Source organism: Ovis aries, chromosome 2 (genome assembly GCF_016772045.2).
Source record: "Ovis aries strain OAR_USU_Benz2616 breed Rambouillet chromosome 2, ARS-UI_Ramb_v3.0, whole genome shotgun sequence".
Classification (NCBI taxonomy): Eukaryota; Metazoa; Chordata; class Mammalia; order Artiodactyla; family Bovidae; genus Ovis; species Ovis aries.
In genome coordinates, this window is record NC_056055.1 from 106,627,309 (window position 1) to 106,644,621 (window position 17,313).

At 37.4% G+C, this 17,313-nt stretch overlaps 1 long non-coding RNA gene across 1 annotated transcript in view; it reads left to right on the forward strand.

The window, feature by feature from the left end:
• Positions 1-3,638, forward strand: part of LOC121818674 (uncharacterized) — a 47,488-nt gene extending 43,850 nt beyond the window's left edge. Inside the window, exon 6 of the long non-coding RNA XR_009599569.1 lies at positions 959-3,638. This is a non-coding gene — a long non-coding RNA (uncharacterized LOC121818674). The remainder of the gene's footprint in view (positions 1-958) is intronic.
• The last annotated feature ends 13,675 nt before the right edge of the window (positions 3,639-17,313 follow it).

A 17,313-nucleotide genomic window follows, 5' to 3' on the forward strand; every position in this document is an offset into this window, starting at 1 on the left:
CCTGATGCTGGGCAAGATTGAAGGTGGGAGGAGAAGGACTACAGAGGCTGAGGTGGTTGGGTGACATCACCGACTTAATGGATATGAGTTTGAGCAGGCTCCAGGAGTTGATGATGGACAGGGAATCCTGGTGTGCTGCAGTACACGCGGTCGCAGAGTCAAACATGACTGAGCGACTGAACTGAACTGAACAAGCACAGGATAATGTTGGAGCAGGTTTATTTTTATTTTTTGCCACGCTGTGTGGCATATGGGATCTTGGTCCCCTAACTAGGGCATGGAAGCCATGTTCCCTGCATTGGAAGGATGAAGTCTTATTCACTGGACAGCCAGGGAAATCCCTGAGGGAAGTTTTATTATCTCCTGCCTCTAGGTGAGACTCAGAGAGTCTAGTAACTTTCATGCAGTCCCTCAGAAGATAAATGGCAGGATTTTTATTATAATTGTCTACTGACCCTCATTCATTTTACTGTGTTCATATTCAAATGTACATACGTGACTTCTTGTGCTTGGTGGTGAAGTCAGAAACTTAGAATAGATTTGTGTGTTATTGGCTTTTATTTAAACAATTGATACAGGATACTCAGGTATTTAATTTTCATTTTAAAAAGGCTCTCCCTTGTCATAGTACTTGAAGCAGATAAAAGGCAGATAAATGGCAGGATTTTTATTATAACTGTCTACTGACCCTTGTTCATTTTACTATGTTCATATTAAAACGGACATATGTGACTTCTCATGCTTGGTGGTGAATTCAGAAACTTAGAGAAGATTTGTGTGTTATTGGCTTTTACTGAGACAATTGATACAGGATGCTCAGGTATTTAATTTTCATTTTAAAAAGAATCTTCCTTGCCATAGTACTTGAAGAATGTGTCAGCTTTTGAAGATTTTGTGATTTGGGGCCTTTGGTGTTTTCTGGATTAACCATGTCACATTTGCTCTCCTTCCTTTTCAGTTCTTTTTACTGGAAAGGACCTGCTATGCTCCATTTGATCACAATCCTGACCCATTTGGAGGTCCCATGAACTGGCACCTGCTATTACTGATGAACACAGACGTAAAAATTCTCAACAAAATTTTATCAAACAGAGTCCAACAACATATTTAAAAGATCATACATCATGACCAAGTGGGCTTTATCTCAGGGATGTAAGGATTCTTTAATATCTGCAGAGCAATCAATGTGATATACCACATTAACAAATGGAAAGATAAAAACCATATGATTATCTCAATAGATGCAGAGAAAGCCTTTGACAAAATTCAACATCCATTTATGATAAAAACCCTCCAGAAAGCAGGCATAGAAGGAACATAGCTCAACATAATAAAAGCCATATATGATAAACCCACAGCAAACATTATCCTCAATGTTGAAATATTAAAAGCATTTCCCCTAAAGTCAAGAACAAGACAAGGGTGCCCACTCTCATCACTACTGTTCAACATAGTTTTGGAAGTTTTGGCCACAGCCATCAGAGAAGAAAAAGAAATAAAAGGAATCCAGATTGGAAAAGAAGAGCTAAAATTCTCACTGTTTGCAGATGACATTATCCTCTACATAGAAAACCCTAAAGATTCCACCAGATAATTACTAGAGCTAATCAATGAGTATAGTAATTTTCAGGATATGAAATTAACGGAGAAATCCCTTGCATTTCTATACACTAACAATGAGAAAACAGAAAGAGAAATTAAGGAAACAATTTCATTCACCATTGCAATGAAAAGAATAAAATACTTAGGAATAAATTTACCTAAAGAAACTAAAGACCTATATATAGAAAACTACAAAATACTGATGAAAAAATCAAAGATGACACAAATAGATGGAGAAATATACCATGTTCATGGATCAGAAGAATCAATATAGTGAAAATGAATATACTACCCAAAGCAATCTATAGATTCAATGCAATCCCTGTCAAGCTACCAATGGTATTTTTCAGAGAACTAGAACAAATAATTTCACAATTTGTATGGAAATACAAAAAAACCTCAAATAGCCAAAGCAATCTTGAGAATGAAGAATGTAACTGGAGGAATCAACCTGCTTGACTTCAGGCTCTACTACAAAGCTCCAGTCATCAAGACAGTATGGTACTGGCACAAAGACAAAAATATAGATCAAAGGAACAAAATAGAAAGCCCAGAGATAAATCCATGCACCTATGGACACCTTATCATTGACAAAGGAGGAAAGAATATACAATGGAGAAAAGACAATCTCTTTAACAAGAGGTGCTGAGAAAACTGGTCAACCACCTGTAAAAGAATGATACTAGAACACTATCTAACACCATACACAAAAATAAACTCAAAATGGTTTAAAGGTCTAAATGTAAGACCAGAAACTATAAAACTCCTAGAGGAAAACATAGGCAAAACACTCTTTGACATAAATCACAGCAGGATCGTCTATGACCCACCTCCCAGAGTAATGGAAATAAAAGCAAAAATAAACAAATGGGACCTAATTAAACTTAAAAGCTTTGGCACAATGAAGGAACCATAAACAAGGTGAAAAGATAGCTTTCAGAATGGGAGAACATAATAGCAAATGAAGCAATTGACAAAGAATTAATCTCAAAAATATACAAGCAGCTCCTGCAGCTCAATTCCAGAAAAATAAACTACCCAATCAAAAAACAAGCCAAAGTATTAAATAGACATTTCTCCAAAGAAGACATACAGATGACTAACAAACACATGAAAAGATGCTCAACATTACTCATTATCAGAGAAATGCAAATCAAAACTACAATGAGGTACCATCTCACACCAATCAAAATGGTTGCTATCAAAAAGTCTACAAACAATAAATGCTGGAGAGGGTGCAGAGAAAAGGGAACCAACACTCTTACACTGTTGGTGGGAATGCAAACTAGTATAGCCACTATGGAGAACAGTGTGGAGATTCCTTTAAAAACTGGAAATAGAACTGCCATACGACCCAGCAATCCCACTGCTGGGCATACACACCGGGGAAACCAGAATTGAAAGAAACACATGTACCCCAATGTTCATTGCAGCACTGTTTACAATAGCCAGGACATGGAAGCAACCTAGATGTCCATCCGCAGAGGAATGGATAAGAAAGCTGTAGTACATATACACGATGGAATATTACTCAGCCATCAAAAAGAATGCACTTGAATCAGTTCTAATGAGGTGGGTGAAACTGGAGCCTATTATACAGAGTGAAGTAAGTCAGAAGGAAAAACACCAATACAGTATAGAATGATGGTAATGATGACCCTGTATGCAAGACAGCAAAAGAGACACAGATGTAAAGAACAGTATTTTGGACTCTGCGGGGGAGGCAAGGATGGGATGATTTGAGAGAACAGCATTGAAACGTGTATATTATCATACGTGAAACAGATCATCAGTCTGGGTTTGATGCATGGAGCAGGGTGCTCAGGGCTGGTGCACTGGGATGACCCTGAGGGATGAGATGGGGAGGGAGGTGGGAGGGGGTTCAGGATGGGGAACACATGTCCACCGAGGCTAATTCATGTCAATGTATGGCAAAACTACTACAATATTGTAAAGTAATTAGCCCCCAATTAAAATAAATTAATTTTAAAAATTAAAAGAAAAATAAAATCCTCTTGATACTCTTCAGGCTAAAAGTATGTGTTCCTTATTTTGAACTCAGATAAAATTTTGTCTCTGCTGCAGTTTTTTCAGCTTTTCCCTTAAAATGGCCTCCATATTTTATTTTCTATGTTTTCTGATGGCTGTACTTTCTTATATTCTCCTACAGAATTTATCATCACTTTAGTAGGTGATCAACACATATTTGTATTCATTGCCTGGATATACAAGAGAGGTCATGGTTAATGTATGTTAAAGAACAGAAAGATCAACCTTGTCTTTGCTGTTAACTCCAAAATATTATAAAAATAATATGTTATGGATCAATAATCCATTACAAAAATAGCAACTAAATTGTTTGGGGAATTTAAAAACACTTGGGGAAGTGTTTAATTACAGGATCAGTCTTTATCTGTCTTTCAGTTCAGTTCAGTTCAGTTCAGTCGCTCAGTCGTGTCCAACTCTTTGCGACCCCATGAATCACAGCACACCAGGCCTCCCTGTCCATCACCATCTCCCGGAGTTCACCCAAACTCATGTCCATTGAGTCAGTAATGCCATCCAGCCATCTCATCCTTGGTCGTCCCCTTCTCCTCCTGCCCCCAATCCCTCCCAGCATCAAGGTCTTTTCCAGTGAGTCAACACTTGGCATGAGGTGGCCAAAGTATTGGAGATTCAGCTTCAGCATCAATCCTTCCAAAGAACACCCAGGACTGTCTCCTTTAGGATGGAGAATTAGGCCAGACTCATCCTGGAAGTATCCTCTTTGGATGGTAAGTTATGTCTACTCTGGAAGATTTCTTAGCACTGAGATACTGAACATACCCTACAAGTAAGCAATCACATTTCTGATAAGCGTTTTAATGTTCTACTATTTGACAAACACTGATAGCAATATTTTTCTTCGGTTTGCGGCTTTTCAGCTGTTTAGAATGTCCTTTTTGAAATCCTAGACCTTCTTTTTTACCCCTTCTTTCAAAGATGAGGACGCAAACCTGTGGGCAGGTGTAGAAGAAGGGAGAGATGAACTTTAAAATGACAGTTACAATAAATGATTTAAAGAAATTATTAGTTTTGATAACCATTGTATAAAAGTACCTTTTTCTTTCTAATTTCCTTCTTTCCCTTTTTCTGTCTGCATCATCATCCCATTTTTAAAATGTAAACAGTGTCACAGTGAAAGAGGCAAGAAGCAGGCTCTGAAGATGAGATTACTAGGTAAGACAGCACTTGGCAAATGATATAACGCATGTCTAAAATCTCATTCTATTCACTTACTAAAGAGAATGTAAGTTCTGCATTAAAGCAAAATGCATTTTTGAGATTTCATTGAACTAATGTTAATCTAAAAGAGTTGATATCAGCTTACATTTAGTTTGGCTGGCTTTTTCAATTAATTAACTTTTAAAACAATTTAATGGATCATTGTGACATTTGCAGACACACCATTGGTAATTATAATAAAATGAGGGAAATAAAAAACACTGTATATAATTGTAATACATCTGTATGTTCTATTCTGAGGTGACTATTTATTATATGATGTAAATTTGGGGTTTTTTAAGGGGTTTTTAGTAGTAACGCCTTTCTCTGGGAATAAATTTGTCTTGATTATTTTTAATTACCTTAGACATTCTGAAATACTGTTATTCCTTTCTGAGTAAAGCACTAAAAATTTATTCATAGAAAGATGTAAAAACTGAACTGCCATAATGTTAACTCACAGTTAGGAAATTAAAATCAAAGAGACACTTAAATGCTTTAAATATACTCATTACAATTGTCCTCAAGTTTCTTTTTATATTGTTCATCATGGAAAACAGTTGTAGCAGAATAATGAACCTGAGATACTAACAATGAGATTTTTTTTTTCCCTTAGACTTACTGGACTTATAAGACTTCCTCTCCTCTTTCCTCCAAGTGAAAAAAAGATTTGCTTCTTCACTGCCTTTGGGAATTTTGGAAGAGATTCTTGAAACCCAAGATACACTTTGTGAACATTTGGAAATTTAGGTTTGGGCATGAGACATCAAAGCTTTGAACTTGAAGTTAAATCTGAGCAGTTTCTCTGCCCTGGACAGTGTGGGGTGGGTGTGGAGGCAAGGTCAGAGAAGGGCATAGCTAGCTGGGTGTAGCGCAGGAACCCCACCCTGCCCCACCCTTGTTCCAGGGCAGTAGTGCAGGGCAGAAGACAATAGAAGCACCTATGAGGTGTAAGGACTTGCGAGCAGAGGTCTGGTTCCTCACTCCCCAGACAAACAGGAGGACAGAGGGTCTCACTGAGAATGTCCTGGCACGGCTGTAACAAGGTGATTTACATGTGAGAGGCGGGGGTTGCCGCTCACCTTTCCAGAGCTCAGATATCCTAGGGGCCTGTGCCTGCCTCAGATTAGGGTATAGGAGAAGGGGGAGGAGAATAAGTGGGAGAAGAGGGAGACGGGGACCCCTGAGGATTTTTCTGCTGATGAAGGGACAAGCTAGCAAAGGATGAAGAGTGACTCTGGCTGGTGCTGGATGAGTCATAGTGACGCTGTGGCTGGTGGCAATTCTGGGGTTTGGGGGAGGGTGGGGGAGTAGTGCTGATGGAACAGATGACAGAAGATGCCAGCAGAGGATGGCTGAGAGGTAGAGGGTCACTCCTGTACATCAGTGAAGGAGAGGATCCCCCATAGTGTTTATCATGAGTCTCGGGAAGATTCAACAGGATTGGAGTCTGTTCTCAATTAGTTCAGATTTAGGCCTGAAATGATTGAAAAATACAACCAATTGAGTTTACTTAAGAAGGATAACCAGGTGAATTTTTCTACATCAAGTAAAATGACACCCTGTTCACTGGAGTCATACCTTTTTCACTCTTCACTTTGTGGCTGCATTTTATACCTGGTCTGTATCTATTCTTTATTTATGGATCAGATCAGCTTTTGCTCTTTGAAAAGCAGAATAAAAGAGAACTACAAAACTAGATCACACACACACACAAAACAATAGAAAAACACTGAAACTAATTGTTTAAAATAATCTTTTCTTGACATATTTCCCTTTAACTTGAAGTTCAAAGCCAGTTTTGATCCATAGAAAATGTTAGACTTGAAATATTATTCTTTCTTTGATTTCATTTTATCATCCATTTGAAAATTGCTCCAAACACTGAAAAGTATTTTCTTTATAAATATATTAAATAAAATCAGGTGATTCTTTTTTCAATAGATGAAATAAAATGATGCTTTCAGAATGATTTAAATGGGTAATATCAAGAGTAAAAAGCTAAAAAAAATTAGTCATATTTATTGTTCTTCAAAAAGATGCATGTTTCTGTTTATTGTGGTTAATCTGTGAATTGCTACAGTTGTTTTGATTAATGGCTAGACATGATGCCATCAAAGCATAAGCCCTGTTTGGTTGTAAAACTTGTCCATAAACTTGCTACTAAAAATGACAAAAACAGAAAAAGCCATCAAGGGTTTTAAAAAAAACCGAATGACAAAAACAGAAAAAAATAGAATATTTGAGCTAAAGGAATCATATATATTATACAATAAGTGCATATGAATATATAGTATACAAATATATACATATATACATGTTGTATTATATATAATACTAACATATTATAAGTATTATACTAACACACATATATGTCACATTATATTGCTAATGGTAGTTATTTAGTATATGGGAGATAGAGTTTCAGTAATGTTAAAACTGGATAGCAAGTTTATGAAATTAATTTAAAACTATAATCAGTACAGTGAGAAGAAATAGCATTATGAGATCAAAGTGTTAGTCATCAAAAAAAGAAAACGTAATTTCAGTGATGCTTTGCAGAGACTAATACACTGAAAGCCTTGATGATAAATGTCTAAAATAGTACTTTTTAAAAACCAAATCAATAGTCATATGATTAAAATAACTTACGTGAATCTCATCTATATAGATTTAGTTAAGAGATTATGAAAAAATAAAATTTTCACTTTAATCCTAAAATGTGCAAAAAAGAAAAAGAAAAAAAAGCTTGTTAAGAAGCTACTTTCTCCTTGATTATTTATCAAGACCATTATGGCTTCAAATTATCTTATATAAGAAGGAAATTAGAACGGGAGAGGCTAAAATGGTAGTTTTGAAATATATTTCACTCCTTTGCATGATAGCTTTAGTGAGGGAATTTAAAACTTGGATGTGAGTATTTTAATGTCATTTCCTCGTTTTCACTATTGTGCTGACTTGAGAATATTTGTAGCTGCATCTGCCAGAGGTAAGAAAGGTTCAGCTATTTGATTTATGAACCCTGCAAGTGGAGTGTCTCAGCAGGGGCTTTTAGTCCCCAGAAAAAGTCTTCGAATTCATAAACATCTTGCAAAAATCTTATTCACATACACAGAAAAATGTATTTAATCAACCTTGGTGTGCAGGAAGTGGAGAAGGGTGAAAGCAGGGGTGGAATATTGAGGACTCAAATGCTCAGAATTGGGCAATGTTGTAAGGTTGAGATCTACTGAGTATTTTTTCATCCAGACTTTCTTTTGAGTTAACTTGCCTTAAGGCAAACACTTATCAAGTTTGCTACAGAGATTCTTAGGATAAGAAATCTGATGGTCCTAATGACTCCTCAGCCAACTGTGGAGCTTATCTTATCATGGGTTTTGTGTTTTATGAAGGCACACTGTACCATTGCCACTGGATGCCCCAGACATGTCTAGATGTCAGCAAGTGTTATAAATCTGCAGGTGAACAAACACATTTGTGCAAGTGGGAAGTTGTTCTATGGATGAAGGCACCTCTGTGGTCAGCTGGTGGTGGCTTAGCAGAAATAATCTCAGAATCTGTTAAATACAAAGTTGGTTGGAGCTGGGGCAGCTGAGGTTGTAAGAAAAAGAATGATTTAGGGTCTGAGAATTAAGTCAGGATGTTTGCCCATACGTGAATCAGACCTGCATCCTATATTTGGATGGAAAAAGTCTCATGGCAGTCACCTGGACCAGGGTTTAGAGGATGGGTTAGGTCTTGTGTCTTTCACATGCCTCCTGTTCCCTTTGCTTCCTCCTGTCTCGGTTCTCTATCTTAACTGGGTAGCCACCCCAGCACATGGCCCTGACTCCCCATCTTTATTAGTCAAACATTTCACCACCCCTAGTTCATTGTCTTAGAAACTTGGGGTAGAGTAGAATGGTGATGGGCACAGAATCTGGATGAAGACAGATCAAGGCTGATGGATGGCTTGCCCAGTCATGTCTGCAGGTTGTCTCAGCCACAGAAATCAGAGTCTGGGAGAGATAAATAAGTGAAAAACAAAGCATCTCTTGATATTGCCAAAGTAGGTTACATGTACAAAACAGCAATGCATTTTATTTTTAATTTTTAAAATAAGATTCTTCTTCTTCTTTTTTCTTTTTTAAGTATGAGTGATCTATGGTGATCTTTTATTCGCTTATTTTTTGCCAAGGGGCACATAGGATCTTAGTTCCTCAACCAGGGACTGAATCTTCACTCCTTACATTGAAAGTACTGGACTGCCAAGGAAGTCCCAGCAACATATTTTAAATTCCTTTTCCCACTCTCAGCCTCCTGTGAATATGGGCCCTCCTCTGTATCCTTGCTCTTCTTTGATTCCAAGTATTCCCTGCCTGAGGACTCATATTATTTTTGTCTTTCTCTCATTTTCCTAGCTGATCCTGTTGTCCTGTTTTCTTCTTCTGTTAACTATCCACCTTTTCCGATGTAATCAATGTTTTTGCTCTATCTTCTCAGTTAATTGTCATAACAAATAAGTCCTAGAACCAAGTATGCAAAGTATGTGGGGAAAGAAATAAGACTTACATCTCTAGTTTCCCTCCTCTCATTGCCAGGGGCAGAGCAGATGTCATTTGATATTGTTGATAAACAACTGTTTCAACAACTGTTTGAGAATATTTGTACAGGATGCTGACCTGGTTGATAAATCTTCCTTTGGGAGAGTCTGTCTCTGGATAAAATCAAACTTATAACTACTGTAAAAGCCATTCCCATGTTCAAAGAAAAATACAGCTGTACTTGCTCTCCATTTGACTTCTTAGAAGAGGAAAATCTTAATATTTAAGTGAAAACAATTTAAGGAGGAAAATAATGCTTTGAATTCAAATTACTGCTTTATTTTAAAATTTGTGTTAAAGCACATGTTATTTTGCCACCAAATGTAAATTGGGAATTTTGAAGATTATTTTCCTCACCCTACTCTGTTTCCTTCCCCAACAAAAAATAAGCCACCCAAATTCTAGATTTGCATCAGTATTTTAAAAGGTTTCCATTGGGTGTTTTGACCTGAGTTACGTGGTAATTGGCTTCCCTAGTGGCTCTGCTGGTAAAGAATCTTCCTGCAATGTGGATTGACCTGGGTTCTATTCCTGGGTTGGGAAAATCCCCTGAAGAAGGCAAAGGCTACCCACTCCATGGCCTGGAAAATTCCATGGACAGTCCATGGGGTCGCAAAGAGTCAGATACAACTGAGTGACTTTCACTTTTCGCTAGGCAATTTTATAGTTTTTATACTGACAATTCTCATATCCACAAAAAATACTTTCTGCCAAATCTTGTGTCTTGTGCTCATTTATCTATTCTATAGACTCTTGGTCAAAAATTGAAAAGAATTTTAAAAAATCAAGGCCATTGTTGGGCATTATTTACTATTGTTTGTATTGTAGTAGTCAATACAATACAACGTCCATGGGATTTCCCAGGCAAGAATCCTGGAACAGGTAGCCATTCCCTTCTCGGGGGATCCTCGCTACCCAGGGATTGAATCTGCTTTTTCTGAATTGACATGCAGGTTCTTTACCACTGAGCCACAAGGGAAGCCCTAAATTCAGCTACTTGAGTCCTTTTTTTTTTTCTAAAAGTTTAATGCAAAATGCTTTTAATATGTGAATTATTTCCAGTCTCTAAGGTAATTTTAACTTAATTTTTTCCATCAAGCACCTTTAGAACTAGAGTATACCCTTTTCTGTTTGGAGGGATTGTTTCCTAAATTCTTTTTGGCCTTTTGTTCTTGGGGGAGGAAGGGAGGGATGCAAGAGCAAAGAACATATTGAAATACATTCCTGGGGGCTGATCCATCTAGGTGCACTTGTGAGACCCTGTAATGTTCTAGCAGTGTCCTGCATGTCATGGGCACTAAATTAGCACAGTCTTTTCTTGGATAGCCTTAACCTTCTTCTCCGTGGCTTAACTGTCCACTTAGTTTACTTACTTCTGCCCCTTTGGTAGTCGATGGCCTGAAATAGAACTAGATTCTTGTTGTCACCTCCTTGCCCCAGTCACTTGGCCAAACTTTCCCCAACCTGGTACTCGGGACTCCGGGTTTTGCTACTAAATGTGGAAAATAGAACTGTTAAGACAGATTGAGGATAATAGGATAAAAATCAATCTTTGTTTGTTTTTTTTTTAATTTTTATTTCTATTTTATTTTTTTTTTTAAATCTTTAATTCTTACATGCGTTCCGATTTCTCTGCATACAAAAATCAATCTTTGAAATACCTCCTCCAGATCAATCTGATGCAAGTAATTCACTTAGTGGGCTTGCCTGGTGGCTCAGTGGTAAAGAATCCGCCTGCACTGCAGGAGACTTGGGTTCCATCTCTGGCTCAGGAAGATCCTCTGAAGGAAATGGCAACCCACTCTAATATTCTTGCCTGGGAAATCCCATGGACAGAGGAGCCTGGTGGGCTACAGTCCATGGGGTCATGAAAGAGTCAGACAGGACTTAGTGACTAAACAACAAAGACAATTCACTGAAAGCTGTTCACAGGATAGGCAACAGCCATGCAGTTCCTACTTGTGAAGCTTAGGGAACTATACAAGTTTTAAAACATAAAAACACAAAATGATTAATATAGATAAAGGTGCAATTCTACAGATTTGTGTGTATAGTGTGTGTGTGAGTATGCTAATGCAACGTTTGACCTATGTGTGCCCCTTATTGTAAGACCTGGCAAACAACATCCAGACAAGACCAGAAATCATATGGTCAACAGTGTACTTTGAGAACTAATTTTTAAAGAGGATGAAAAACTTTTTTTATATGAAAAGAAAGGCACTACCACATTCTAGCAGTACTTCTCAGACCTCCCACATGGTTCCTCTGACCGACAGGTCTGACATCCCTCATATTCCCCCGGCATCCCAGCTAATTACTCAGAACAGACAAACCCACCAAAAGCCAACGTGTAAGTAGGAACGTATGTGAGGAGTGATCTCATTCTGGGTTTCTCGAAGAGACAGCACAGGCATGGAAAAAAGGAAGGAAAAAGTAGTAATTGAAGGTTTTTATTCCAACCATCCTCCCATGATTTCTTTCCTCCCTGCTTCTGCAGTTTTTTGTTTGTTCTTTTTTAAAATTAATTTTTACTGGTATATACAATGTTCTGTTAGTTTCTACTGTACAGCAAAATGAGTCAGCTCTACCTATACATATATCCCCTCTTTTTTGGATTTCTTTCCCATTTAGGTCACCAACAGAGCACTGAGTAGTGTTCCCTGTGTTATACAGTATGTTCTCATTAGTTATTTATTTTATACATAGTCTCACCCTGTATATTGTCACCCTGCTTATTTAACGTATATGCAGAGTACATCATGAGAAATGCTGGGCTGAATGAAGCAAAAACTGGAATCAAGATTGCTGGGAGAAATACCAATAACCTCAGATATGCAGATGACACCACCCTTATGGCAGAAAGGGAGGAGGAAATGAAAGGGAGAAGGAAATAAAGGAAATGAAAGGGGAGAGTCAAAAAGTTGGCTGAAAACTCAACATTCAAAAAACTAAGATCATGGCATCTGGTCCCATCGCTTCATGGCAAATAGATGGGGAAACAATGGAAACAGTGAGACACTTTATTTTCTTGGGCTCTAAAGTTATTGCAGATGGTGACTGCAGCCATGAAATTAAAAGATGCTTGCTCCTTGGATGAAAAGCTATGACCAACCTTGATAGAATATTAAAAAGCAGAGACATTACTTTACTGACAAAGGTCTATATACTCAAAGCTATGGTTTTTCCAGTAGTCATGTGTGGATGTGACAGTTGAACCATAAAGAAAGCTGAGTGCCAAAGAATTGATGCTTTTAAGCTGTGGTGTTGGGGAAGACTCTTGAGAGTCACTGCAAGGAGATCCAACCAGTCAATCCTAAAGAAAATTAATCCTGAATATTCATTGGAGGGACTGATGCTGAAGTTGAAACTCCAATGCTTTGGCCGCCTGATGTGAAGAACTGACTCATTGGAAAAGACCCTGATGCTGGGAAGGATTGGAGGCAGGAGAAGAAGGGGAGGACAGAGGCTGAGATTGTTGGATGGCATCACCGACTCAGTGGACATGAGTTTGGAAAAGCTCCAGGAGTTGGTGATGGACAGGGAAGCCTGGCATGCTACAGTCCATGGAGTCACAAAGAGTAGGACATGACTGAGTGACTGAACTGAACTGATACGTAGTATCGGTTGTGTATAGGTAAATCCCAATTTCCCAATTTATCCCACCCTCCACCCCCCTTCACCGTTGGTGTCTACATGTTTGATCTCTATGTCTGTGTCTCCATTTCTGCTTTGTAGATAAGAGGATCTGTACCATTTTTCTAGAATCTACATTATATGGGTTAATATACAATATTTGCTTTTCTGTCTGACTTACTTCACTCTGTATGATAGTCCATCTACATCTGCATGAATTGATGAATTGCCTCTCCATTTTAACCTTCAGTATTTCCCAGGAGGTGCCCATCTATGGATAATATTAATGTATTTTAGGGTTCACTGCACAGGTGTTTGATTTCACAAAATCACAGTACTTTGCCAGAAACAAAAGCATCAAAAATTTTATAGACATTATCCTGGAATGATATTTACAATATTGGGGATATCTATGGAAAATTAATAAATCTTAACTGTAGGCAGTTGTTTAAGGAAAGGTTTTCTTAAGGCAGTGGATAGTCGGTTTTAAGACTTTTTAACATAAAAGCTTAACAACAACTTTTCTCTATTTTTTGTACCTGTAGAAATTCTTTCCTATCTGGATGTGTCATAAAGATATTCTTACATTAACTTAAATTTTGGGCTTTTCTTGCACTTTATAATCTACAATGTATTTTTTGCCTGTGATGTGTGATACTTTTATTTTCTTTTCCAACCAGAAAGAAAATGGTTTCATTAGCATCATTGCTACGATGACTTGTTATGCCAGAGTTGTGTGTCATTAAGCAATGCCTCCATACACATGGGGCTCTATTTCTGGATTCTCCAGGTTGTTACTCATATACCTGGAGGCAGACAGCTAGAAGTCACATTTCAGGACCACTACTTTCGAGCAGTGTGATCAGCTGGTAGTTTTCAGAGAGAAACTCGACTGGATTCTGGTTTACAGGTTGAATGCTGCTGGTGGAACCACCAGGGGACTGATTTGATATCCTCTGTTCTCTTAAGAAAAGATGCCTCCGTTATATATCTGTGGGATGCTGTCTGACATTAACCCTTGAGGCAGGACCCTCAGTTCTGCAGGAGAGTTTCCCAGGAAAGGCTACTATAATACCATCTGTCAGCTCAGTTACAAGAACACTGCATACTTCTCACATTTTCTTTCCCAAATTCATGTTTAAATTTCCCCATTTGTTCCCTGAATGTCTCTTTTAGCAGTTTCCATTTTTTATATCTTGGTTATATGTCGCTGTCTTTATAAACATCGAGGATGCTCCCTTGTTTTTTGAGATCACAATGAATTTGCCATTTTCTTCCTGGTCAGAGGTGACATTTAAGACTACATCTCTCATTTTAATATTTCCATTGGCAAATTGAACAAATCCATGTTTATATCAGTGAAAATGGATTCAGTTTCAGAACAAAACTCTCTGCCCCACCAACAGTGTAAGAGGGCTCCCTTTTCTCTACACCTTCATTTAGTGTTTGTATATTTTTTGATGATGGCCTTCTGACTGTTGTGGGATGATACATGAAATCCAAAAAAGAGGAACATGTGTATACATATGGCTGATTCACTTTGTGGTATAGCAGAAAATAACACACCGTTGTAAAGCAATTATACTCCAATTAAAAAAAATCAACTCTCCGCCTCTATAAGCCAAACATACATCTGCACAACTGAAATCTAATTCTGCCATTAAAAAAATTCTTCAGCATGATAAGTATTCTAATATTTGTGGTCATATTTCTTGTTTAGAATTTCTTTATTCTTATATTCGCATACTTTTGTTAAAGCATGTAATATCTGGATGCTTTTAAAGATTGTACAAAAATTTGTTTTCTTGTTCTGCAGTGGGAAGGGCCAAATGGCTCATTTGCTAACGGTATTTACCAGGATCCACACAAATGCTATATAATACATGGAAAAATGATCGTCATTATCCTCCTCATAGTCTTTGGCTAGTTTTGATCTATTTCTTAACTTGATTAAGGACTGGAGATAATGACTTATTTTGTGTTGTTTGGGTGATAGTGGCATCTCCTTCGAATATTAGCTTCCTTGTCTCTAAAATGGTGACAATAGTGACTCTGTAAGGTCCCTTGAGGATTAAATGAATTAATATATAAATAATTTAGCAGGACCAGACTTGCCACAGAATTGATAGTTAAAAATGGAAGATATTGGTACTGGTAGTACTGTAACTTCTCATTTCTTACAATGATTAGTATTTGAAACTTTTGTGTTTTGCACTAGTTGTTTAATTATAGAGAAATATTTATAAATGTTATCTATACATTTCTATATTCTAAATTATTAACACGGGGAGTCCAATATCTCTGGAAGTCATATTTTCTCTATCAAGTACTTTATTTGATTTACTAATCATGCTATTGACTTTTTAAAAGAGAACAAATTGTTAATAGAATGGCTAGACTTTTTAATAACTGAAAATGACTGAACAATTTCATGCAATAAATGAGACAAGATTGGATAGGAAGTGGGAAGTTTGGAGAAAGAATAAAGTAATGTTCTTTCTTGCTCCTTCCTAATGCCAGATCATGTAATGAGTTGAGTGCAAGTATAGCTCAAAAAATATAATATTGGCTTAATTTCTGAAAAATATCCAGGAAGGGATTAATGTATACTTAAATACAGTTATGGAGATACCCTCACTATTAACCTCACTTGTCCTAACTGTTCTCTAGCTAAAGCAATAATACCACATTGGCTGATTTTACAGAAGGCAAGTATGAAGCTCTTTCCAGGAGTTTACTTTATTTCATGTGGATTTATACTTTCTCCTCTGAAGCAGGACTCATGTATCTTCTTGTAACCGGATGAAACTGGGCTAAACTAAGATCAGAAGAAAGGAAGAAGATAAACTTATTCAAAGACAAATGTTTCAAGACTAGAAGGTGATCCTGAGGTTCTTTCAAATCTCCAAGAAATATGTCTGTTTTGGCAGAGATACTTGGGGAGAATGGAAAGAAAGAAGCTTGCAGGAGCTCTAAAGTGGTTCTTGACCCTAGGCTTTGTAAAATTTGAGCAATCCTAGTTTAGAATCAAAAGGAAGCTCTCATGACTTGGTCACTTCACTTCCTTGCTGAAGATGGCCCCTGTAGGTTTCTACTACTGTCCTTCAAGCTTTTTCTGCACAGATCTTACATTTATACTCTTGCAAAATGAAGGGCTTTCAAAGAGGAAGAATGAAGAACTAAGAAAAACAAGTAACTTATGTAGCAGAGACAGAAATAGTCACACAAGATTTTATAGTATATCTCCCCCTCTGAAGGAGCAAAAATGGAGAAGAAATTTAAACAGGAAAGAGCACATTTAAAGGTAAAGTTGTGTGACAAAAATCAATCTCTTATCCATGCCAAAACTTGAAGAGACTGAAAATAATCAGGTTGACGTAACCGTGAAGATATGATTGAAGAAGTAATGTAAGAAAAATTGAAGAGAAAAAAGGCGGAAGAATTAGGAAGAAAAGGAATAGCCAGGTATCAGGAAGGGGTGTGCCTGGGTTAGCTTGTCCTCTCAAGTCAGAGTGTCTCATGAAGACGCCACAAAGGCAGGTAATCTTTATTAAGGCAGAGGACCACATTTTTCAGAGCTGCCATTTGGATAAGCTAATCTTTTTCCAATGAACATGGTAGCAGGTGATACTGCATAAGAAATGATAGCTTTATATGACCATTATCCAAAGAATGGTTCAAAATTGACAAAGGAGTATGTCAAGGATGTATATTATCACTAAGCTTATTTAACTTATATGCAGAGTACATCATGCCAAATGCTGGGCTGGATGAAGCACAAGCTGGAATCAAGATTGCTGGAAAAGATATCAATAGCCTCAGATAAACAGATGATACCACCCTTATGGCAGAGAGTGAAGAGGAATTTAAGAGCTTCTTGATAAATGTGAAAGAGGAGAGTGAAAATTTGGCTTAAAAGTCAACATGCAAAAAAAAAAAAAAAAGATTATGTCATTCAGTCCCATCACTTCATTTCAAATAGACGGGGAAACAATGGAAACTGTAACAGACTTTATTTTCTTGGGTTCCAAAATCATGGAAGATGTGACTGCAGCCATGAAATTAAAAGATGCTTGCTCCATGGAAGAAAAGCAATGACAAACCCAGACAATATAAAAAGCAGAGACATTACTTTGCCTACAAAAGTCCATATAGTCAAAGCTATGGTTTTTCCAGTAGTCATGTACGAATGTGAGAGCTGGACAATAAAAAAGTCTGAGCAGCGAAGAAC